The sequence below is a fragment of the Ambystoma mexicanum genome, chromosome 5p (genome assembly GCF_040938575.1).
Source record: "Ambystoma mexicanum isolate Mex_15411 chromosome 5p, UKY_AmexF1_1, whole genome shotgun sequence".
In the NCBI taxonomy this organism is placed as follows: domain Eukaryota; kingdom Metazoa; phylum Chordata; class Amphibia; order Caudata; family Ambystomatidae; genus Ambystoma; species Ambystoma mexicanum.
The window spans coordinates 176,919,291-176,944,868 of record NC_090930.1 but is presented as its reverse complement, the minus strand read 5'-3'; the positions used below and the strand labels follow the sequence as shown (position 1 = coordinate 176,944,868).

Below are 25,578 nucleotides of genomic sequence, written 5' to 3'. Positions count from 1 at the left end.
GTCTTCATTTTGCCCTACGTACCCATCGATCCACTACCATCTGTACAAAAAAAATAAAATAAAAATAAAGGCTTGGACATATGCAACTACAATTGTGTTATTTGCCAACCTCAAGTTATCGTAACACATGATGACCCTTCTTGTATATTCTAATATGGCACATTTCATATCAAATTCTAAATACAAGTATTCTACTGATATACACTGGGCAACCTCAATAGTTTGCGAAGTATGACAGCTTCATACCTTTTTATCTGTACCAGGTAACGGTGTCCCCATATTTCTATTGCATATAGAAGCATGGCACGTATTTTGCCTGCATATAGTATTAACCCGGCATAGGTGGAATAACCAGCATTACTACTAATGAAGGCGCTAACTGCATTGGCTGACGTATTACATCTCGCTTTTAGCGATGACCAATGTTGTGTCCAGGTGAGTTTTTCGTCTCGGACTAGTCAAGGTATGTATAACAGGAGACCTGTTCCATGGGCACGTTGTTGATCTTCCAGATATATTTTTTTTAGTTTTTCTTAACTGGAAATACAATGACTTTGCTCTTATTTATTTTTAGGCCATTAGCATCTGCATACGCAGCCAGAGCAGTCAGCATCCTTGGAAGGCCAGTTGGGGTGTAATCAACCAATAACAAATCACCACCATATGCCAGCCACCCTACTGATGATACCCACGACTTTGACTGCCAATGTCTCCTGGCATTCAAATTCGTGTTGCATGAATTCTAGATGGAGTATAAACAGGGGTGCTGCGACTATGCAACCCTGTTTAAACCCACAGCATGTTATCGAGCAAGACAAGTTTCCCTAAAGCATCTAATGTAATTATAATGAATAAAATGCCCTTTTTCAATAATGAAATAATTTTGGCTAATTACATAGAAAAACAAAGCCACGTTTTGAGAGGGTAGGCAGTCTTGTACATCCAGCACCTGTGCCTTGAACATACGGTCGCAACAAGTTGGATGGGTTTCATGTTTCATACGAAAATGTGGAGTGAACACAATCAAAACAGTCCCTACAAGTTTCAGTTTTTAAATGGACACTGTTCCCTTCCCTCCAAAAAAAAAAACTTCACCCTGTAGACTGCGTACAATGTATGACCCTTTTTACTTGAGCAATAAAACCGGACAGGCAGGGGCTTTAAGGTTATCCCTGTGGCATTACCAGCCCCAGTAAAGCCCCTGCTCAGAAGGGGTTTATGGCCATTGGTATCTTGGCACGGTGTACTGATCTCCAAGTTGCGAAATGGCAAGTTTTCAGTTTCTCAAAAACTGCAATGCAAGATGGCCACCATAGATCATCGTGTAGTTCCCTTCTCCCTTTCCATGGTGGCCACTGCCCTGACGAGCTGCACCGAGAACACAGACCGACAAAGGCGTGCAAGTGGGGTGGTGAGGATGTGGGGAAGCATCCTGCCACTTCCAAGAAGTCTCAGAGCGAGGATTTTACTATGTGATAAAGCCTCCATACGGAGCCTCTGGATTTTCTGGGAGGCCGCTACTATCCCTTCCAGCGCTCCCCTGGCCATGTACTCAAATGATAAATATTGCGAATTATAACTTGAAATACTTCTTTACACCTTTTGGGAGCAGTTTTCTACTGCATGTTAAAAAACGGCTTTATTTTTACTTACTTCCCGTTAAGTGAATGTTATTTTCAAGTCTTTTCCAAATGCTAAATACCTTGCAGTTTAAAAAAAAAAAAAAAACCCGCACCTCAACATAAAAAAAAACAGAATAAACGCTACATATGTTCCTCCAACTGTCCACGTGTCTTTAAAAAAATGCACCAGCAACATTGCAGTGCAGACTGAAACTTTAGTTGCCATTTCTTTCTCCCACAGAAAACCACCAGAGTGATTGAAGATAGCCGCCAGCATGGGGAGGACGTGCTAACAGTAGCTTGTCTCTGGCCCCATCCAAAAAGGAGTGTCTATGCTTACTCGCTCCCTCCCCCGCAGGTTGGTATGAAGGTGCTGGATGACCCCCCCCCCCCCCCCGCCCCCCGCCCCCAATAGCACAGCAGAGGCCCAATCGACATACTACATAGCGGCCGTGCAGAAAAGCTGCATCTGCGAAACGCCTGTCTGGTCGAGGTGTAGGGCGTGGCATCCCAGCTGGAGTTGCCAATAAGAGGTGCACTGCCGGCAAACAGAGTGGTCTTCACGCCACGAATTGGTGGAGAAGAAGTGCAGGGGTGACAGCAAGAGATTTAACCCCCCCCCCCCCTTTCGTGGGCTTGGCAGAGAGGTGTATAACAGGAATAAGAGCACCGCACAGAAAAAGGGAGCAACGTGCAGGGAGCAACACCCCTCTGATCGCATGGCAGACCCCTTTGGATGTGAAAGGTGGGCAGTGACAGCGGTCCCCCTGGGAACACTATATCTACAGACTTCTTGGGGGGGGGGGTAGGTGCAGTAAAGACTAAAGTGCAGGCTAGAGGGTGTGGAGGGCCTTGGGATATAACAACTCAACAGATGGTTACGCGACACCCAAGTAGCCTACATTTAAAGAGCGTTAGGGAGAATTCTCATTTCTGTGCTAATTCACTTCAACCCCCCCCCCACCCCTTAGCTCTTTTGTTTGACTTTAAGACTTTTTAATTTTAACCCTGGAGCGAGGGAGACAATTTGGATTATGTGTTTCAACTGCTTTTTGGAGTCTGAAACTCCATAGGCATCCATTTCTTGTATGGTGACAGCACCTTAAGTGCAGTGTCAGAAATCCTCTAGATTTCTCATACAGTTTACATACCTTTTGTTGTGTGAACTACTGTTCACAATAATAGTGAAGTGAAATTGACTTTACTTACCTTTTCTCTTTGTAGGTCCAGCACACCCCATTTTATGTGCATCCTCCTGGACCTTTGAATTGCCCAGTGAAGCGCTGCTGTGCTGAAACTCCTAACCGACAAGAGAAGCTCCGAAAGGGACGACTTCTCCCCTTGCGTTAGTGGGACCAACTAACCCCGAGACCAACTCCGCTAGACCATCTTCCCCAACTGGCTATAATTCTTAGCTGCTGCAGGAACAGCGCGCCAGGGGTCGAGCAATCCGTAGTCCAGTGAAACGTCCGACATACAGCCAGAAGCTCCACAAGTCTAAGTACCCAGAAGCAGGACGACCAGAGCTCGAGTCCCCTCAGAGTGCAGGACCCAAGGAGTTAAGGAAGCCCAACCGGTATCCGAGATCTGCAACGGTGCTGTTTACTAAGCGATCATACAACGAAGTGCCATTGATCCAAAAAGTAATTGCCGATGACCTCCAAGTACTGCCGCAGGAGCCCTACAGACGTCCTCCCTCTTGTCCCCACGACTGAGGCTCCGGAAAACTGGTGTCTTGCTACAGCGGTGCAGACCCAATCCAGCTGGACCACTTTTCTTAAAACCAGAGGTACTGTTTAGACTTGGTTACTTACCTCACTGTCTTTAGCTGTGCTTTTCTCAGTCGGGAATTGCATTGGTTTACCTTTAGAGTTCATTCCAACTCTCTTCACAGGCTTAACAGCATGTGACCGTACAAGTGATTTTCTAACAAACTCTCTAACTTTGTGCAAGACTGATTCTAAGAAGCACCTTGGCTCCATAGACTGTTCCAAATGGACTTCTGCTGTCCTGGCTCCCTGCAGACTCTTCTAGCCCATTGACTTGATATGGTTGTCCCTCATAGGTGGCAACTTGTTTTAGACTGTTACTGCTGCGAAAGGCTAGTTTAAAATTTCATTTGAAGATTTAGTTGTCCTCACACACTGAGAACCTGCTTAACCTTTTCCTTCCCTAAACCTTTCTGCAACCTCAGAATCTGCAAAGTATAGCTAGTGTGATTTCTAAATGCCATTACTGTCCTTGTGAATGAAGGCACCTCAGGGTGCAGGAATTGTGTAAGAAGAATATCCAAAGATTATCTGCTAACTTGTTCTGATTAGTACATGAATTGCCTTTTTAAAGAATACTATTTAAAGATTGATGTTAATTAAATACTATTTATAAACAGTGCAACTGTTACTTGGTTACTTGCATTTATGGATTTCATTTGTACAGCTCCTCAGCTCACATGTGCCCCTCTTGAAATAAGTCCCCCTACCAACTTGTGTGTTACAGACCAATACCAAAAGGTGGATTACCCAATACCAAGCAGACCAGTATTGTGTAGTCTCACCCAGTATGACTGCACCAATTCGTACCTAACAAAGAGCAAGAAGCCCACCCCCCCACCCCTCCAAATGGGCCATACGCTTCAGGTAGGCTGGGGCTGTAACTTGGGGAGACAAGGTCCATGGTGATAAGGAGGCATATGGAACTGAGAAATTCTGGGCCGATGGTCACTACAGTGACACATGCGGCCCCTGTGGAGTAAAAGAAAGGATTGAAGGCTATTTAGGTGCTTATCTCAGTGTATTTCGGATCTTAGATGATGGAGTTAGTGGGTACCGACACCGGGTGTGGAAGCAGACGCTACTGAACGCTATAGGGCAGAGCGAAGTGGATAACCCTAGAGATTCAGTCAACCAGCGGAGTGTGGACGGTCAAGGAACGATCACCTACGGAAGCATAGGTCGAGCGCTAAAGCGAGAGGATGTATCAAGGTTACCCCAGTACCCCCTAAGATGTACACTCGAGGGCGGGCGGGGGGGGGGGGGGGGGGACAATAACAGTGCTGGCAATCAGAAGTGAAAGGCTCGCTCAGTGAGACTCGATCCCTGATACTATGGCCACCAGAGTGACTACCGAAGGAGGCACAAGCAATTACTAAGAGAACTAATGCAATGTTTAGCTGAACAGCACTGCTCCAGGAGTCTAAGAACAGATTACCGCTGTCAGCTCAGACAAAATCTGCAGTCCAAGAAATAAAAAGAAATCTCAAGTCTAGGAGAACGTGTGGCCATTGCTGAACGACCTCTACAAGACTCGTGGAAAAAGGAAATCCTAGAACAATTAACACAGATGACGCACAACTTGGAAATTCAGTGTGAAGACCTCGAGAACAGGACTATAAATTTGCATCAAGAGTGTTCCAGGAGAACGCAGACAAAGATAAGCGCTCAATACAACCCTTGGTGCGGATTTGCTTTTGGACATTCCCTCGGACGATGTTCTTCTAGACATAATTCATAGAGTCAACCCTCCTAGGAAATAAACAGGGGCCCGACCCCGGGATGTGCTGGCCACATTCACATATGGAGAGAAAGTGTACGGAGGGCTGCACGTACAGGTTCGTCCTTAACATCTAAATGGTTCGATCAGGATCTGGCATTTTCTACCCTACTCAAAAGGAGGCAGATGAATCCTGTCACTAGCATGCTCAACCAGGAGAAGGTACAATACAGGTGGACCTTTCCTTTTGGCTTGCTTTTTTCGTGAAGAGTAGACAATTCGGTGTAACATGTGAGGAAGTTTTGGATGTAGTAGCAGAGAGTAGTGATCGGACTGGGACAGCCAAAGCGCAAAGAGAGTCCACCCAGCAGAGTCGACAATGGTAGTGGTCCATGGCAAAACGAGACAACAGAAACGCGTGTGCCGCGAAAGGCTGAAACCCCCCCTCCCCCCCAAAAAAGAAAAAAAAAATACAAAAAAAAAACAAAGACACGCCACAGAGGGGTGAAGGCGGGGGACTGGATAACCCAAGTACACTGGAGAGCATGGGGGGGGGGGTACATTTGAAAATAATGGTTCGGGGGGGCACAGAGGGAAGGTCGAGATGTGATCAGGTGTTGAAGCGGGTACTTTGGGATCTTTTGGTGAGGGTTAGTATATCTCTCTCCGCAGTGGGCTATCCCCAGGTAGTTCACCAGCACATGGACAGGTACTCCCGCGTTTGTCACTAGGAGCCATGTACCGATCTGGGTTGAAGTGGGGTGATTGGGTAGGGGGGTAGGAGGGAATAAGCAGGATAAACGTGAAGCTATGACAGGGGGAGGCGGCAGGACATTTTCAGCACCCAATATGCACAAGTGCATTGTATTTTGAGGAAGACAAGGTCCATGTCCCAGGGGACCCATATGGGGATTAGAGGTGAAGGCCCAGCGGAAGGCTATGAGATTGGTTGGACTGAGCATTCACCATGGACTTTAAAGTACTAGCGCATACATTTTGAGGGCTAAATTCGCCAGCAAAACTAAGCAAACTGGGATTGTACCTGAGGCGAGAGAAACCCGATTTTCCCGTGCTTCAAGAAACCCATGAGAATAGAAAAGAAATTGCGCATTAGATCACAAGGTTACTCACAGATCTTTCAGGCTAATATGAAAGTAAAACAAAAAAAATAAATTCAGGGGGTGCTGATAGTGTTCAGAAATAACCCTGATTTGGCGATTTTGAACTCAACAAAGCGATAAAACAGGGGAGATACCCATTTGTGAAATTCTGCATTCAGAGGGAAGTTTACTGCTGCAACAATGAATGCGCCAAACAATATCCACAGATAGCTACACAGGCTCTACACAACAGGGTCGTGGGAAACTAAAGCGGTTAGAGGACAGCTAGAACTATTAAGGGCAACAAAACAAAAAAGGCAGAAATGACCCTACCTCAAACTAAACAATATTATTTGGAAGGGATAGCACGACAATTAAAACAGGAAAAGCCATGCGAACGATTTTAAAAATTAGGGAAGGGGGAATAAGATGCTTTGAAAAAAGTTATGGCACGTTAGATTATCTCTTCCAAAGCTTCCATGATTAGAAAGGGAAGAACTGGAGGAGGCCTTTACAGAGAAGGAGGTTCTTGCAGCCACAAGAAAACCACAGCAAAAAAAAAAAAGAAAAAAAAAAGAAAAAAGAAATCCCTGGGACCTGATGGCTTCACAATATGGGCAAATTCTGGCTCTCCACTTAACGTGCTTGTATAATTCTTTCGAAAGAACTGGGCACGTTGCAGCATCAATGGATGAGGCTAAAATAGGGGTATTCCCAAAAGGCAATGATCCAACACAGGGTGAGTCATATCGCCCAATAGCGCTGATCAACATGGACGTCAAAACATACACCAAGATATTAACTCTACGGATGGAGGATACACTACAAACGCTAATTAGACCTGATCAAGCAATGTTTACTATACTGTCAAACCTTTTGACAATTTAAGGAGGGTACGTCACCCAATCGAGAAAGTGGAACGGCGAAGGATCCCAGCTGTACTGCTTCCATTAGATGCTGAAAAATCATTTGATCAGGTAGAGTGGCCTTTTCCTTTTCATACAAATTAAATAAAGACGATAGGGTTTGACAAGCGCTACATCTACAAAATACAAGCGGACCATCAATCCCCAACCCTCAAGTCCGTCAGTCAATTGACAACTGTCAGGTCCTGTGGGCGGGTGGGGAAAGGGGCAGTGAATGGAGCACAAAATACAAAATAATGCTTTGGCTATATAGGACCCCACAGAAACCTTGAAGGCGATTACCTCAAAATTGGCATCATTTAAGGAAGTTTCATTTAGGGAAGTTTCGGTATTCAAGGTTAATCCACTTAAAAAAAGGATACAATAGAGGCAATACAGGGATCTACCCAATTTCTGTGGACAGAAGAAATTAAATACCTAGGTGGTCTACATTACGAAATCAGTGGCAAAGCTGACGAGGAGAATTATCCTCCATTGCTCAAAGCTTCGAAAAGGGACCTGCAAAGATGGAAAAATATATATAATCTATCATGGCTGGGGCATATGGCTGGGGCATATGGCTTCGATAAAAAACGGTGACTGTTGAGGAGAATTCTCAGAAATGTGCCAATTCCTCTCTACCTTAGAGACCCCAAGAACTTTAATTTTTTACCTGGAGAGAGACCTTTTTCTCCCACTCGCTCATGTATTTTTCTGTGATTTGAAGTCTGTTTTTCTTTTGGTTTTTGCAGTCATACAAACTCTATATGCATTTTTTATATTACGTTGTGACACAGAGAAGTCTTTCAGATTTCCCAAAGGTTTAAATACCTTCTCTTGGATAAACTACAGTTTTCAAGAGCAGTAAAGTGAAATAGACTTTACATTTGTAACTTTCTAGAACCAGCAAACACTATCTTGCAATATCTTATCTTACAATAGGGTGATGGAGGGGTTACTTAGTATCCCCTTTGACTAGTTTCTCATGTAACATTTTTTATGTAACCCTTTCTATGATTAATGGCTGGTGTCAGTGGTTTACTTTTAATTACTGTGGTGTCTTTACTGCGAGCTGCGTGCGCAGCTGCAGTAAGCACCCTTGGGTGCCCTTTTTGTCAAAATCACTCCGGTCTTCTTTTTTCGGCATTTCTTTGTGGAAAGTTCCTTCTTGAGGTTTACTCTGCGCGCCAAACTAGGTTTGGTTTGTTTCGTCTTTGGTGCGATTCACGAGTGAAGCCCGCCTCTTGCTCCAGTATGTCTGGCAGGGGCAGGAAGGAAGGGAGGTGCCCAAAACTCCCTGTGCTTACTCCCCTTGGTTACAGGAACGCACCGAAAGGTGATTGGCCGGCTGGCTGTCCGGCAAGGACAGCCACCCTGCTGTTTGACTGGCAGCTAGGCTGGAAAGAAGGGCAGAAACCTGCATAAAAAGGCGAGGCTTTTTGGCTTGGAAGGCAGAGTCAACCACTGGACAAAAGAATTCGAAGAAGAACTTGAAAGCTGTGCTGAAGCTCCGGATTCGCCTCGACTAAAGAAGCCCTGCAAGGACGACTTCTCCCCTCGAATTTGTGGGGCCAATCAACTCCAAAGTAAGCCCATTTGGACATCCTCTCAAAGCTGGCTATACTTCCACTGCTGCTGCTGTTACCGAAGTGCCAGGGAGAGGAACACCAGATCGAGTGTGTTGCTTTTAGTCAGACCCCGAGCTCCAGGAAGATCCTCCAGACTTTCAGGAAGCAGGACTGACCAAGCCTGAGCCACCTCAACAGAGTGCTGGACCCCAGATGCGAGGAAGGTCCGAAGTGGTATCCGAGAACCATGGTGGTTCCATTTTATTGAGACGCGAGGAGCTGAAACCGCTAAGTGTCACTGATTTGAAGATTGCTGGTTGCTGTCGCTGACCGTCCCATTGCAGTGCAGGAGTCCCCAGAAGTCCTCACTCTTGTCCCCACGACTGAGGCCCAGGAAGAACAGGATCTGCACAGGAACAGAAGCCAGCCGACACCCTTTCTTCAAACCAAACTTAACTGTACAGTAAAAGAACTTATTAAGTGTCAAGGCTGCACACTGCATGACACCACAAAATACACGCCAGCATTGATGTGAGACTCTATTAGGCAACCAGAAAGTAATTCATTTTCAACAGCAAACAAGACAATCATGATGAAAGCATACTAAACAAATAACTACATAAAGTACACAATATATATTGTATATGTGCACCAACTTTTCAGAAAAATGCATTATCTGCAAGGGGGACTAAAGCCAGTCGGTTGCTCCAGTGTAAAGGCAGTTCGCATTTGTCAATCTACAATAACTTGTGACTTTCAATACCCCTGCAAGGTCACAAACTGCATTTGGACTTGCCATGTAAGGGCAAATACATGGCAAGTTACCATTAAGGCCATGCCCACCCGACTGGCATAGCATGAAAGTCATTCTCACCCCAGGGGGGGGGGGGGCGGGCGGGAGGGGGCAAAATTGCAAACAGCCAAACTCCCGGTGAAAAAAGAACAAACATGTTAAAAAAATAAACATAAAGGACAAACATAGCCGCCGCCATATGGAAAAGGGACCAAGAACCCTTTCCATTTCTATGGTGGCAGCCAGACTTGAGGCGCGCCGGGATTGGAGTGCAATTGGATCATTTTGGGGGTTGGTGGGAAACAGGGAGGGAGGCTCCTTGTTGCCTCCCTGCATTGAAGTTTAAAAAAAAAAAAAACAAACAAAAAAAAAAACACGCTACCATGTGGTGGCTGGGACACCAGCCAGGGATGGTGTATTTTCGCCCACTGTTGCAACCGTTAACAATGAAACACATTAGTAATTGCTGGGCCGTTTCTTCTTAACTGTACAGCCGCAGGCACCATATGTCTGTGCCCAGCAATGCCATGCCTCTGTGAGTCTACCAGGTAAAGTCAACTGAACCCAAAATTTCAAATTGTGCGGGGGAGGCGGCGGAGTTGGGGTCGATTAGGGGTTCATATCTGTGCCCCCAATCTGCCAAGTGGCCGTGGTTTCTCAGCAGCTTTTTGGTTTGTTTAGAAGAGGCTTACATGGGCCATCGGCATCTACCAAATATGCAGCATTTGAAGGAAGCGTTCAATCTTTAAGCGTTACTGCCGTGCCTCGATTAAGCGTTACTGCCGTGACGGCAAACGGACTCTGCAACATCGCCTGGCTGCAGGCCACCTACTAAGGTCGTGCGACTGTAGGCGAGGGTTGATCGCAGTTCTGCTTCCATTTCTGCAGTGTCCATGGATTACTTCCAGGGAGAGTGCCAGCTCTAGGCCAATGGGACGGACTCGAATACATTGCTCATTTATGGCAATTTAAAGGTACGCTGAACTCTACAATAACCAAGAAGGAATAAGCTCTGAAAGAAAGACAACATTTTAATACTACCACATTTCGCAAACCCTGGGGATAGAACCATAACTTGCGAAAAGCTCAAGCTCTCCGCTAGCAGCAAAAGCAAATACGATTCCCGTCAGAATAATCAAAGGGATTAAGTGTGTCCTGGAAGAGTTCAGTCTCGCAGGTCACCTTGGAAAGGTCAGCCCTGAAAGATCAGACTACTGTATGTCAGTAATCGGATGCATTTCACAGATGCCTTTAGTCTGCCTACTACAACACTGCCAGGAAAAGACCCGACTGGAGCAGAGTGCCAGCTGACCTTCAAGAAATGTCAGAAGGTGGGGAGGGATGGGCCTGGGCGGCCCTCGGAATAGCAGCAGCAAGCTCTAGAAATCACCCGACCCAGTCGCCCAGCTCGAGCCATTACTGCTTGGGGTGTTGGTGTAAGAAAACACTGCCCTTTAAGATGTGCTCAGAACCCTCTCTGCAAATGTTACAAGTGGGCACATTTCGCATGTCCTGGCCAGGGCCCCAGCCTTGCAGCCTCATCAGTTGCAGTTAGTTTAATAAGTAGCATTGCAAAGACGCATCACATCCCAGAGCATTGAATGCCCAAATATATATTAGAATAAACACTACAATCTGCTTAGAAACGGATGTGGAACGTTGGCTGACCAGGTACCAGCTTAAGCCAGGAGCTCCTACCCCCGGTTTTACAGATATATACTAACCGAATATGACCATGAACAGGAAGAGTACCGAGGCCCCCCCCTGCCCACCTCCAAAAAATAAAATAGAAATTGAGACCCAAAGACCACTATGCTCTTCTGCTCAAAGTAGCACAAGATGTTGGAAAATGAAGCCTACATTGGCAGACTTCTCTTTGCAAGTATCTACTCTGGAGGGTAGCGTTGATAAGTTTGAGCAGAAACAAGCGGTCTGTCCCTGAGATTTCAGGCAGTTAATATGCCAACGACATGAAGCTGGGGAACCTTCAAGCCCAAAACATGGACTTAAGGTCATATCTCACAACTTGAGGCTGGTGGGCCTGGAAGAATGGGAGGAGAATACGACAGGTCCCCGGTGACCGTTGTTGTTAAGGTCTTGCTGGAGGTGTATGGTGCAGACACATTGACAGGTGAGCCTACAGAATTGGGAAATTACCTCTTGCAAAACAGACAAATTCTTGTTATATTCACCAAGGTGTGCTCCAAGAAGAAGGTCCTGAAGACTGCAAGGGACAGGGGCTGTTCGACACCCTTATTTTGTTTATGTACTTTCCCAAAGAGGTGATAAGGTAGTGAAGCCAAGAAAGAAAAAAAAACATCAAGGTGATGCTAGTCAAGCCAGCTATTCTCAAGGTGACATTGCCCAATGGGGTCAGATCCGAAGAAAGCCCCATTATGGATCAGGGGCACAGTACAGTTTTAAGATCACATGGTTTTTGTTGCTGCAACGTTTTGCATGGAGTAATCTGATATAGCCTTGACTAAGCGGGAGACATACAAGCAGGTATTTGGAAGAGCAGATGAAGAAAAGGGCAATTCCTGACCGGACCAGGAGAACCCACAGCCCGACCCCCAGCTCAAACGGCAGGTAAGCATGCACCAACATGTGTTTACTCCCTCTGTCCCCACAGACCATCCGCACCCCCCCGATGTTCCCTTGTGCCCCCCACCCTTTTCGCACACAGGTGTTGCCCATTTTGCTCGATTCTACTACCCTGCTCATCCTCCCTGCCCCTCCAGCCTACTTCTGCAGGAGTCTGTCCCGATACATTCTGGTTTGACCATCACCACCTTGTGGTCAATGCTAGATTTGACTTTTATGGACAAGTCACCTTTTCTCAACTCTCATGCTGGACTTCCTTTGCACCTTGTACTCATGGTGGCCCGGAATAATGCTGATCCCATCTTCATCTTGTATCCTGGCTTGCAACATTATGTGTTATTGCCGACTTCTGCACTTGTATTCGCTCTCCCCTCTTGCTTCTCCATTTTTTGGACTGCTTACTCTATTCTCACCTCCTCTCCCTTACCCCCCCCCACATCTCCCCTTACTTTCTTCTATGCACTTACTCCATCAGAATTAACCTTGGACCTAGTACGATAGCAACCTCGTAGGTCTCCTCCCCTTAATTGCGCCCCCAGCACTATCCGAAATGTCATCAGACCTAGTACAGTAGTTGCCTGCCTGTTTCCATTTCCTTACCACTCTCCCCCTCCCTTCCTGATCTATGTCTTAGCTCTTGCACCATCTGAAATGTCGTCAGGTCGAGTTCATTGCCTGTAAGAATGTCATTTTATTTTCCCTTGTTCCGTCCCTTGCCTTAAGCGCTTTGGAACACATTGTATATAGGCGCCATCTAAATAAACATATCATATCTTAACCCGATTTGTATTGTAGGCTATACCTCATGGTTATTTTTAATTGGGGCTAAAATGGTGCTGATCTCATGGACTGAACGGCCCCTTGCCAGTGCGCATGAGACCGTTCGTCCATCATCATATTCGAGCATTTCCTGATGCTTAGACAGCTGTGGGATGCTTCCTCGAATACATCCCAATGAAGCTCGCAGTGCCAGGCTGAACCACACGGGAGCGACACTTATCTTCTGGATGAGGATGGAACGCACACTAGGCTCCTCAGGGATCACCTGCATTGGGTCAAGACACGGCCTGCTTTGAGGCAGCTTCAATCTGCAAAGAGACTTGGATCTCTGCTACTTCGGAATGCGGTGAGTGGGCTTCATGGTAAGCTGGCACGGATCCTCTGCATGGAGGCATTTCACATTCATCCATCGGGAGTTCCAGGATGTGGGACAGGAGAGAGGCACAAACGTCTTTCAAGAATTGGCCCAAAAAGTTGGAACTGACAGTTACAGGGCCACACATGACAGCATGTACTATTATATTCGGGTTATTCTTGTCCAATTAAGGTTTATTTTACATGCCGTTTGTGGTTTTGCTCCCCTCCATGCTAAATCTAGGACTACAAGCTCCAAAATTCTAAGAAGATAGCCTCTTGTTGGAAGAGACTTGTGACAGGGATGAGTGATTGTTTCTAAACTACTCGTCCCCACACCATCACTAAAACAGCAGTGATCTCTTGCTGTTGTCTCGCTGGGGGAGGTCTCATTGCAGTACACATTCCCTGGAGCATGCTCCCGATCTGCTTTGGGGAGTCGGGGTCTGGCAGTTATCAACTTCAACCCCCTTATATGACTCTGGTTGAGCAGAAGGGTGTCACAGTGACAAAGTGGCAACAGTCCATTGGAGGTACAAGTGTGTGGCACTGGCAGCTGCATCCAGTAGGTTTGGATTATCAACCACCATTTGCATCGCAAAAGTGCGTGATGTTTTGCGACCACAGCCAGAACTAGACCCTAGTCCCAGAAATGTCCACCCACTGCATGGACTTTAACTAGGATTGCCTGGGCATAGGGTTGCTGAGGTCACATCCCATCCTCTGAATATTCCTTTAACTCCATTGATGGGTAAGGGGTTGGGCTTCGCACAGATGGGGGTTCTCCGTTTTGGTTGATTGGTTTGATGGTATGTGGTAGGGAGATTGCTCATTTTTATGCTTCATCCCCTCTCCCAGCGGGACCTCCCCCACACCCCCCCCCCGCACTTTGACTTCCATACCTTTATATTTCAATCCTGAATGAGTGAAAAAAATCCTGGCTTTTGGAACTCTATTCTTTGTAATCTACTATGGAGCCCGTCTGCGCCATAGCTCTTAAAAAGGCATCTGTTTTACTACTGCAGCACAGCTCCTTATGGGCAGTGTTGCTGGGGACCCTTCTGGTCCTCTTTAAGATGGTTTCTCTATACTCACGTAACCTCAGTTCTTAAGGATCGAGACCTACTTAGTATCCCAACACTAGAGAGATTGGTGCACACCGCCCACCCCCTTCAGTGCCCCCCCCCCCCTTTCTCTCTGCTCCTGTGACTTTAGTCACAAGGAATCACCTAGTTATAGCTATTGGCAGTGGACGTGTAGAGCACCTGAATAGGTTCAGCTCCCACATAGGAGCCTGGCTGTCCAATCAGGACAGCCAAAAAAACCTGTCTGTAAGTCGGCAACAGAAGTAACCAAAGAAGAGGCCCATAAAGACGCCTCACACTTGGCAAGACCATGAAGTGACTCCTGTTGTCCTGACCCTATTTTCTATGTGACAGAGGAGAGAGGAGCTCCGAAGAGGATGACTCCTCTTCGAGTGGTGGGAACAACCAGTCCCAAGACAAACTTTGAAACAAGCCATCTCCCAAGGTCCTACAAGCTTTCAGAGCTGCAGAACACCAATAGCAGGAGACCTGTGACCTAAGTGCATAGTCATAGAAAGGCTGAATCTGTCCAAACCTTTGCTGGACCCATTAAGGCCACTCCAGAGATCCAATCCAACTCACCCAGGCCCCCCTCACCAGAGTGTGGGACTGGAGAAAGCAAAGAAGATTGACCAATCCATGTCCTTTGTTGGTGCTGCTGAAAAGGCACTCAGACCACAGAGTGAACCAGGAAGATGCTGAAAGTCATGCTACATTGACCTGTGGGTCCCAGGGAAGTAGACGGAATGGATGATGAGCTTGCAATTTGGATGTTGCACGAGTTTCATTTGGGGCATCATTCATGGTGGAAAGGGATATAACTAAGGATACTAAGGGGGGGGTGCTTTTCACTCCTTGCTCTCAACTGCAGACATAGGTTTGCTGTGGTGCCGGTTGGTTATAGCACCATTTATTAATATCATTTTTTTTGGTTTTGAGGTGGTTCCTTCCTCTTAGCAAAGGGTATGGTCTGAGTACGAGTGGCTCTTTGCCCATAGGTGATGCATTAACAGTGATCTTGTGGAATGTGAATGGTGTAAATAACCTGAAAAGGGCAGAACATCTCACCCAAGACACATTCATGCAGACATACATTTATTGCAGGAAACGTGACAGAAAGGGAGGTCCAAAGATGTGTAGAGAGGATGGGTGAAGAAAAATTTGCAAAGTACAGTCGTTGTAACGCATGCTGATGGGAGACTCGTGTCTGGTGTGTTGAATTTACAGTACAAAGGTCGACCATTGCAGTGTGTAATGTGTATGCCCCCACATGTGGAAATCCAGAGTTCATTAGGAAAGTCTGGCAACACCTAAAGTGCGTGGGGATTTTAATGAGGTCCGAGCACCCCCTCCCCCCCCTTCCTGGACCAAAGTAGTGGTTGGCACCATGGCGAGGGGCAGGGGCATAGGGAAGCTTTGAAGTCCCGAACGGCAGAATTTATTGAATAGTTGGCGTTTCGAAAACCCGGTTTGGAGCGAGTAGTTTTACTTCGGGGTGCACAAAGTCTTCTCATGGATTGACAATATTTTGACAGCTGGGTATGTGACCTGGAATTTCATCTCAGCCAATATTGAGTGCATCTACATCTCTGATCATGCTCCAGTCAAACTACAGTTCACATTGGAGATTAAGAGTCATCGCTCTCATACATGGAAAATGAACACATCAATATTAGAGGTTGAGGGTGTGGGAGACTTGTTGGTGAGGTCAGTGATGGCGTGGTCTGGGAGACATTTAAACGCGGGCTGTGTTTGTCTGGTAAAAGCAGATCTCAGGAGTCAGGGAGAGGGGTGGGGGCAAAAAAAATTTAAAAAAAAGGAGGGTTAAACCAGATGAGGCTAAGAGAAAGGAATGGGAGGCATAAATACAATTTTAACAAATGCATGAGTGAAACGGACGAGCAAACAGTAAGACGAGGTGTGCATATTTTGAGAATGGTGAGAAATGCAGTTGTCGGCTTGCTCACTGATTGAGGACCATTAAGGGGAAATCCTATCCCAGCAATCATTCTAAAAATAACTAGGTGCTGAGGCTAGCTCGGAAAGTGCACAAATGTTTACCAAAAGGGTATAAATCCAGGAGGTTTCGAACATAGTGTTCACAGTTAGGGAACTGCATCCCTTCCCCAGGTTTCTCTCCACCAAAAGGTGCGCAGGCCAGGGTCGTGGTGTTGAGTGCCACAGTTGTTAAGCGCCGCTGAACTCGTCCACTACACACCTCGCGTCACATTTGTGGCTGAACCCCATCACCTCGGACTTGTAACAACTCCAATCAGATCCGAGACCTCAGCCAGCTACTCAACCACTACAGCACCCTCCACGCAAGCCCAGTCAGCCCCAAGGACTCCCGCTCCACATGCACTACAGGTAAACGCCCTGGTGCCTCACGCTTCCGCACCTCGCACGCACTCCCAGGCCATCCGCACCCCCCTCCCTAATCAGCTCGACACTCTTGAATCCACCATTACCATGTCCCTTTGATCCCTACAAGGAATAGCCTTGTCAGGCTATGCACTGCACGCCTCCCACACTACGCTACGCTACGCTACTATATCACTCCACCCACTGCAGCTTCGCAGACCAGGCCCCACGCAACCCGAAATCCCTGATTCGGCTATCGCCTCACCTCCTCCGATTCGCACAAGGAATAGGTTCCTTAGATTCCACACCCAGTTCATCCCACGCCTCCATCCCCCTCTATGCTCCCCAGTCATTGTGAATTCCACAAGCACGCTCACCCCCTACCCCCCCACCGGCAAGGCCATTAACTGGGCTCTAATCAACGCAAGATCAGTCCTGGCACACGCAGCTGAAATCCTTGATCTTCTAACCTCCAACAAACAATTTATTTGCTTGCCATCACTGGAACATGGCTCCATTCCGCTGCAGGCCTGGCCCATTGCCATCCGCCCCCCCCCCCCCCGGGCGGCTTTGCCATCCTAAAATGTGACAGATCCTCTAAAAGAGGAGGCAGCATCGCCCTCATCTTTATAAAGACCCTCACTATTACAGTCACGCAGACCAATGTCATCCCCAAACTACAAATCTCTACTCGTCAAGATCTCCATGTCTTCGACAGATATCTACCGCCCACATGGCCCCAGCCTTACCTTCAAAGATAAGGTGATGCAAAAATCCAAGACGCCCTCACTGAAAAGGTCAACTTCCTCAAAGGAAAAATCCTCTCCAAGCAACCTACTATGCTAACCAAACTACCATCGCCCACAGCACCCAGCCCCTTACTGACCCACACCTGCGGCCCGTTCAACTTCCACCCTGGCGACATGGACGCCACCAAGAGCCACAAACCATCACGCTGCAAAGGTGACACTTGCCCAGCTCCAATCAAAGTCTGCCGAGTCACTTATTCCCTTCTTCACAGCCATCAACACCTTCTCCACTATAGGTGCCAACATCCTTGAAGGAAGCATGGGACCTACAGCTCCTCAAGAAACCCTCCCTTAACCCTTTCATACCGACAAACTACTGCCCCATTACTACGGTACCCGTACCTCTTGAAAATCATGTTGCTTATATCCAGGATCAACAGCATCGAGGAAACAATATCTGGGCACACGCTAAACAGGTTTCCGCCACAAACACGGAATCAAAACTGCCCTACTTGACTTGAAAATCCATCAAAGACACTGGCAAACCTGCTCTCCTGATGCTAGACCTCCCTGCAGCATGCGATTTGGTAGACTACCAAATCTCGGACTCAACTTAACAGCAAACTTCTCTCCATCAACCGAATCTTCAGAGCACCAAACGCTCAACGAATTATTTAAAATCATAAACAAAATAAAAAACCCACCGGCCTGCAACAACACGCCAATCCCATCGACGAAACTTTGCGAGGACCTCGGAGACCACTTCAAAAACAAAATAACCTCCATCCAACACACCATACAAAACAGACCAAGCATTCACAGCTCAAACCCCACTGACACAGACGAGGAACACGCAAACAAGCTACGAAACTTTCCAGAAATATCAGTTGAGGCTTTCGTCAAACTGGTAAACCAACGCAACAAATCGGGCTCTCCAGACCCTTGCCCCCCGGACAAATACAAAACAATTCTCAAACAAGGAAGCCCCATTGAATACCACAGGAACCTCCTCAATCTCTCAATCGCAACAGGTAAAGTACCGCAGGCCTTCAAATCGGCTTACATCAAGCCGCTACTCAAAGACACAACAGGAAACGTTGAGGACTTATCCAACTACAGACCCATCTCCAGCATACCCTACATAGCCAAACTGCTAGAAATGTACGTCTACCAAATAACCCAAGAATTCATAGAAGAGCATTGCCTACTAGACCAGGCACAAGTTGGCTTCAGACCTATGAGAGGAACAGAATTGGCTCTCCTCTCAATATGGGACGACCTAAAAACAAACGTAGACTCAGACAACAGCACCGCCCCGATTCTCCTTGATCTGTCTGCAGCCTTCGACACTCAACCACACCATCCTCATAAAGAGACTAGAAGGACTAGGGATAACAGGCACTGCCCTACTCTGGATCAAATCCTTCCTAACAAACAGAACCGAAACAATATGGATGAAACCTTGTAAATCCAAACCCAGAGTCTCCACGTGCGGTGTACCACAATGATCATCCTTCTCCCCACTCCTATTGAGCATCTACATGTACCCATTAATCAAACGCATCAACAAAAAAAAACACGGCCTCACATGCTACAACTACGCCGACGATACTCAAATAATCTTCAAATTACAAGACACCCGAGAAGAAAACACCACACTAGAGAATTGCCTTTGCGACATATTCAACTGGATGAACCTCAACTATCTAAAAATCAACCCAGGCAAAACAGAGATAATGATTGTTTCAAAAAAGGGAGGAGACATCAACTACATCCCCTGGCCAAGAGTGCTCGGCACCACACCAGAACCATCATCAACTGTAAAAAAAAACCTAGGGGTCCTAATGGATAATCTCACTCTGGAGCCACAAGTAAACTCGGTAATCAAGAAATGTTTCTTCCTCCTGCGAGCAGCAAAAAAGGATCCTTCCGTTCCTGTCATTCACCAACAAAACACTTACCATCATCGCTCTGAGCATGTCCAGAGTAGACTATGCCAATAGCCTATACCTGGGCATGCCCGAACGACTTAAAAAAAAAAATTGCAGCGCATACAAAATACAGCAGCCAGACTCCTCCTCAAGCTACCCAGAAGAGAACACATCACACCCGCGCTAAAAATACTACACTGAAACAACGAATAATGTTCAAGGCCATGTGCATCACGCACAGAGCAATACACAAACAAGGCGCAGAATTCCTAAGCGGCAAACTACGCCTACATCAACCGACAAGAACACTAAGATCAAGCACCGACATACGCCTGGAACCCAAACCCTACAACAGAAAAAAACTCGGAGGATAGTCTTTCTCTCACCAGGCACCCAAAACCTGGAATGACCTACCTAAGAATATACGGAATACAACAACTACCTAGCATTCAGGAAACTCCTCAAATCATGGCTCTTCAAAGCATAACCACAGCAGAGACGCACTAGAATGCCCAGACATTAAAACAATGATGGAAATAACTCCCAACTTTGTCCAATTTCAGATTGGCCGAACACTCAAACAAAAGAACCAACCACTCAGAGCATAAGACATCATGGAAAACAGCCACTATGAAAGGCTGCAGAGACTGACCACACACCGAGACCCTGACGAAAGCCCTCAAGTGACTCTCCCACCCGTATGTACCGGACAAACATATCCAGACCGGCAGACGCACCTAGATAGATGTTGGCCTGCGTCACATCTGGATAGGATTGATTGAAGGACAACATGACCGCGCCTAGAAGAACGTGAATGCTGGCGTGTGCCACACCTGGAGTTGTGAATGTTGACAGACCCACACCTGGACAGATCTCCAGACTCTGGCCTGCGTCGCCTCTAGATGAAAGTGAATGTTGGCACGACCACACCTGGATGGAGTCCCAAACATTGGCCAGCGCAGCATCTAGATGGGAATGTAAGGGCAAACAAGTGCCACACTCGGACAGACAGAACTGTGAATGTTAGCATGACAAAGGTCAGGTAACCCACTAACCAATATAAGCTCAAACTCTGCATACTTATCTCACTCAAAAAACTCACACCCATCTCTCGTACAACAAGCCGCACGCACTTCACAACACATAAGCCGGAATAATAGCACACGCGGACTGACTTCGATCCGATACCCGCACCAAAGCTCAGCACCCGGTGTATACTGAGCTGAAGCTGCCAACAGAACACCACTCCTCTCACTATCCTACTCCCTCCTTCACCTTACTAACTCACCCAACCTTTGTCATTTACAGATCCGCCTGGGGACCAATTCCGTTGGTGACGTTGCGCGGTACAAATACCTTTAACATTTAACACCAATTGTTTTAGGTCTTTCCTAGCTGACATATCCTCATGAGTTTATCGATGACTTTTCCACTGAATTTACTCTCCACCTGTGAAGTCCCCAAGAATCCTGTCTCTCCCCCACACTCTACAACATTTGTACAAAACCCCCTCTTAAACCACCTTGACCTACTAGGCATATCTTACACTGAAAACATGAAGTGCCTTATTCCCCCCTTTCTGGCTCATACGCCCAGAACTCCGCCACCATAAACTCTGTATACTAGGTCATACAAAATTGGATGGCTTCTCACCTACTCTGCCTCAAAGACAAAACCGAAACATCCTCATTGTCGCCTCCAACTTGACCGAGCATACAAGGAGATCATCATCGATGGTAACCAGATCACTGCTGCCAAAACCCTTCGCGTCTACCTGGATGACAATCTCCACCTCTCTCGTCAAGTGAACTCAATCACCTCAGCAAGCCCTTCCTCTCCCCTCCCAACTGCATGAGAGTTGCAAGAGCCATCCCAGTGGCCAAGCTCGACTACATTAACGCCCCATTTACTGGTACTTCTGAACGCAACCTGAAAAGACTCCAAAAGATTCAGAACAATGCAATCAGATCGACCATTGGTCTCTCCATAGATGCACACTGGTTGCCCATCCGCGCAAGGATCAAGTTCAAAACCTTTACCCTGGTCCACTGATGTGTCTCCAACGCTGCCCTGACTGACCTCTTAGATCGGCAAACTCTTTCCCGACGATCCCCAACATCTATCACCTCTCAGTAGGGGGGGGTAAGAGCTCCCCGGTCACGGCCGCCAAACTCTGGAATAATCTACCACCAGCACTCAGGCTTATTGTACCTTCCACAGAAACAAAGACTTGGCTGTTCCACTAACTTTGCTCCTCCTAAGACTCTTCCTTCCCCCCTATTGCATCTCCCCAACCGCCCCCTCCTCTTTTTACCTTAATGTAACTGACGCCTAGATACCCAAGAGTTTTGTCCGCTGTAATAAACACAAAAAATAAATAAATTCACATAGCAAGGAAAGAGCCGTGAAGAAGGACAACAGGTAAGTGCATTGCCATTTGTGGTGGCAAGTGTGCAGTAGCAACTGGAGCGTCCCAAGAGCCGAATGGAATTGTCAAATAAATTAGCAAGCCCAAATAACCAGACAGACTAAGAATAATACTCCTTTATCAGTACAATAAATTAGGGAAATCTGGTGAACAAAGACAGTAGCGCGCACACACACACAACCATTACACAAAAGTCTGTATACCTAGATTTACGTTAGCTATGATGTCATCCTACGCAGTAAACAGCAAAAACCTATTGGGCAGAGGGATTGTCAAGGTAATAATAAAAGTGAGTGTTAACATATTTGGCTGCCTCTTATCGGGGGGGGGGGGGGGGCCTTAGCCAACCTACAACTACGTAAAATACTGAGAATAGCATAACAGTAGCAGCAGCAGCGGATAGGCTTCTGCAACAATGTATGACCCACCATCACATAGGCCCCGATGAATGGTTAGCACACTCATCCAACCTTGGACATTCAGCTCGTTAACAGCACCCAGGTGCAGGGGAAGAGAGTGAGACAACTGCCCTTCTTAGCTAATTAACTTAACCATCTCTGATCAGTTAGGCCCCAAGCCAAGGCTTCTTCTCTGTAGTCAACCTTACCGACTGTTCCCTTCCTTGGAACTGTAAAAAGGGAGTGAAGGTACGTTGCTATCTTCATCTGGAGCTTTATGAATAGGCCTGGTCTTCTGGCCTTAAACCTTGTGTGAGACCAGGATTTAGTCCATGCTGTCCTTTTAAGTGCCATTTGATTCAGTTATATTGGGTGCTATTACTCTCCTTGACCTCTAGAGACTTGGTTGCGCCTCTTGCATGCGATTTCTGCATCTTTCATTGTTCAATACTTCACACTCACAATTATTCACTCCTTTACTTAAAGTAGGAGAAGTACGTCTTATGCACATGGTTTATCTTTGACTCTTTCGCACCTTGCAGTTGCTTCTTGCTGCGACATTCTTGATCCCAAGCCAAACAAATATCCTTTGTTCTGCACAAATCTGTATTCCAGCACGGTTACCTCTGCAGCCTTGGACTTTCTCTGAGGATTATAGTCTTACACAATGCCGACCATTTTCTCAACATGGCCTTTACTCGCTTTATATTTTATTTATATATAAGCTTCTATGTCGTCTTATCTACCTTGCATATTTTATTTTGCCCCACATGGTGTCACCGGAACACTGCGACATCCCGGCCGCTTTAGGGGAGCTCATGATTTACCAGGGCTCTGAGACTTGTGGTGCAGGGTACAGGTGATCTGAAGAGAGTCATGCGCTCGATTTAAAATGTACTGGTCCTCATAAGTTTGCCAGTCCGGTAACTATGGTACTGGTAAGCTTGCCGGTACCGTAGTTACCGGACTGGAAAACTGCAAGTTCTGCTCGCGGGTGCCATTACAGCCGCCATGTCTGACCTAGCGGCCGTACCGGCACTCGCGAGCAAATGATGCACCGGCGCCATTCTGAATGGTGCCGGTGCATCCGACCTCCCCATTCCCATTGAGCCCCTATAGGGCTCAATGGGAATGGGGAGTATTCCATTCCGGCACCCAAGAATGGGCAACTACCGGTTCCGGCAGGGGCGTAATGACCCAGTAATTGCCCATTCGTGGGTACTGGAATTTTTCGTAAGTTTGGGGGCAGCCTGCCAGTTTTACCGGCAAGGCTACCTACCGCCAAACTTATGAGGCCCACCGTTTCTTTTGAAAATCGCAGTTGGCTATGTGTATGCATTTGCAATGAGAATAAGCATAGCAGATTTTGGGTGCAGAGGAAATGCAATTTTGGGGCTTACTAAGGTAGCTCTTCCATACTTTGTCACTGTGCTGTACCAAACAATAAGCAGCATTAATAGGATAGCTCAGGTGTAATGCATTTGTCATGGAAGTAAGACAACGCAGAGCAATACATACAGCTAGGTGGCTGGATCGCACAGCCTTGGCCCACACCTGTGCATTGATTGATCAGTGACATTCTGTAATTTCTGCATGTGCCCTCACTATGCGCAGGCAGCGGCCAAGCCTAAACACCCTTGTTGGCACAATGTTGCACTGCATGCAGTCACAGGGCCAGCTACAGTGCCTACACTTCTTTGGAAGTTAGTCAAGGTCAGAGTAGGAGTTGCAGGTAGGTGGAGGAGGCAGAGGACAGTCGACCCTAGCCCCATGGGGGTCAGACGGGAGGTTGATGTTTTGCTTACTTTTTTTTTTTTAAATTGGCTGGCACTTGAGTATTGAGAAAATGCTCCTCTTCAATGTCGCAGATAATCCAAATTCGAATGAGAACACAAGAACAAAATACTCTTTTCCACTGCTCCCACATGGCATGGGAGGAGTGGAAAAGAGTATTTTGTTCTTATTCAAAATTGGATTATCTGCAACATCGCAAGAGAAGCATTTTGCTTATCCACGTTGCTAAGTTCGCTTGATTGGAAGAACACTCAAAGTGGCAGGCGTACTAATAATGGGTAGCTTCAGGCCGTTGGCTCTGGATGCCTGGGGCTCAATGTCCGAACTGATTTCAGTACTTGAATTTAAGAGAGGCTTACCAGCTTCTGTCTGTTTCTCCCACTGCGAACTGCAGAGAAAAATGCACTCTGTCCCCCACGCTCCACGAGATCATAAAATATATGTTGGTTGCTGGAAAAGTCCTGGGCTCATGGAAAACCTTAAGTACTTGTCAGCGGCGCCATGGCTAATGTCCACACAGCTGTATTGACATTGATTAATCCCTCGCTCACTGATTGAGCCAAGGAGGCCTCCATCTTGTTGCATGGGGTTTGAAGAAATCTCATACTGCATCCGACTATCTATGGTAGTGCCTCCTGGCCACGGCTGATTAGGTCAACGGAGGATAATTTACCCCCTGCTGGCACAGTTGGGGTGAGGGGGCAGCACTACCCACAGCCCGAGCGGAGGAGCTGGCACTGTCTGCGACACTGGAAGAAGGGCTTAGGTGCTGTCTGCAACACTGGGGGGGCAAGGGCACCTCCTGCAACTCCTGGGAGGGGGAGGTGCAAGAACCCCCTGCAACACTGCAATGGATTGGCCTCAGACTTTCTCCGTTACTTGCACTCTCTCCGATAATTGCATGATCACCCTGTTCAGTATCCTCAGCTACCCCAGTACCCCCTCTTACTTCCAGCCTTGTTTACTTTTTCTTCCCTGCATCTCCTTTAATCACTTTTTTTCCTGGAAGATATTTCCCTAAACTCTTCATACACTTAGCAACTGCAGCTTGTCTCGCCCTGCCCCACTACTCACCCTCACATGTACCCATGTTTGTGACCTCTTCCGGTCGCCTTACCAGCCCCTCTACACTTCTCTTCCTACCCCTACCATCCCTCTGTTGTCTGGACTCTTGCTCACCCCGTCATGCCACCCCCCCAGACTGTGCCACTTTCTCCCATTATTCATGTCATGTGTGGGGGGGGGGGGGGGTGCATATCCAGGGGTGGGGCAGGGGTCCCAGGGTCACACTAGCAGCAGATGCGATGCACAATAAATGTCGGCAAAGAGGCGCAAAAGGCCTTAAGATACGAGGGGCTCAGAGAGGCATCCTTTCTATTATAGGACCACACTTCAGTGTGCCCCATGCCCACTCCTGCCCTGCCCTCCCCTCCCCCCTAGGCCCATGCGCTCCTCCATTGTGGGACATCGAGGCTGTCACAGCCTATCTTCAAAGAGGCTGCCAAGAGAATGGGCAGGAAGGAGGCATGAGGGGGAGAGATGTGCGAGTACAAGGATGAGCCAGGCAATGGTGAGTACGAGAACAAGGGGGCAGCGACGAAGAGAAGGATGAATCAG

At 47.2% G+C, this 25,578-nt stretch overlaps 1 protein-coding gene across 1 annotated transcript in view; it reads right to left on the bottom strand.

Moving 5' to 3' along the window:
• PGK1 (phosphoglycerate kinase 1) overlaps positions 1-25,578 on the bottom strand; it is a 151,004-nt gene that overhangs the window by 103,501 nt on the left and 21,925 nt on the right. The gene's annotated exons all lie outside the window — the stretch shown is intronic.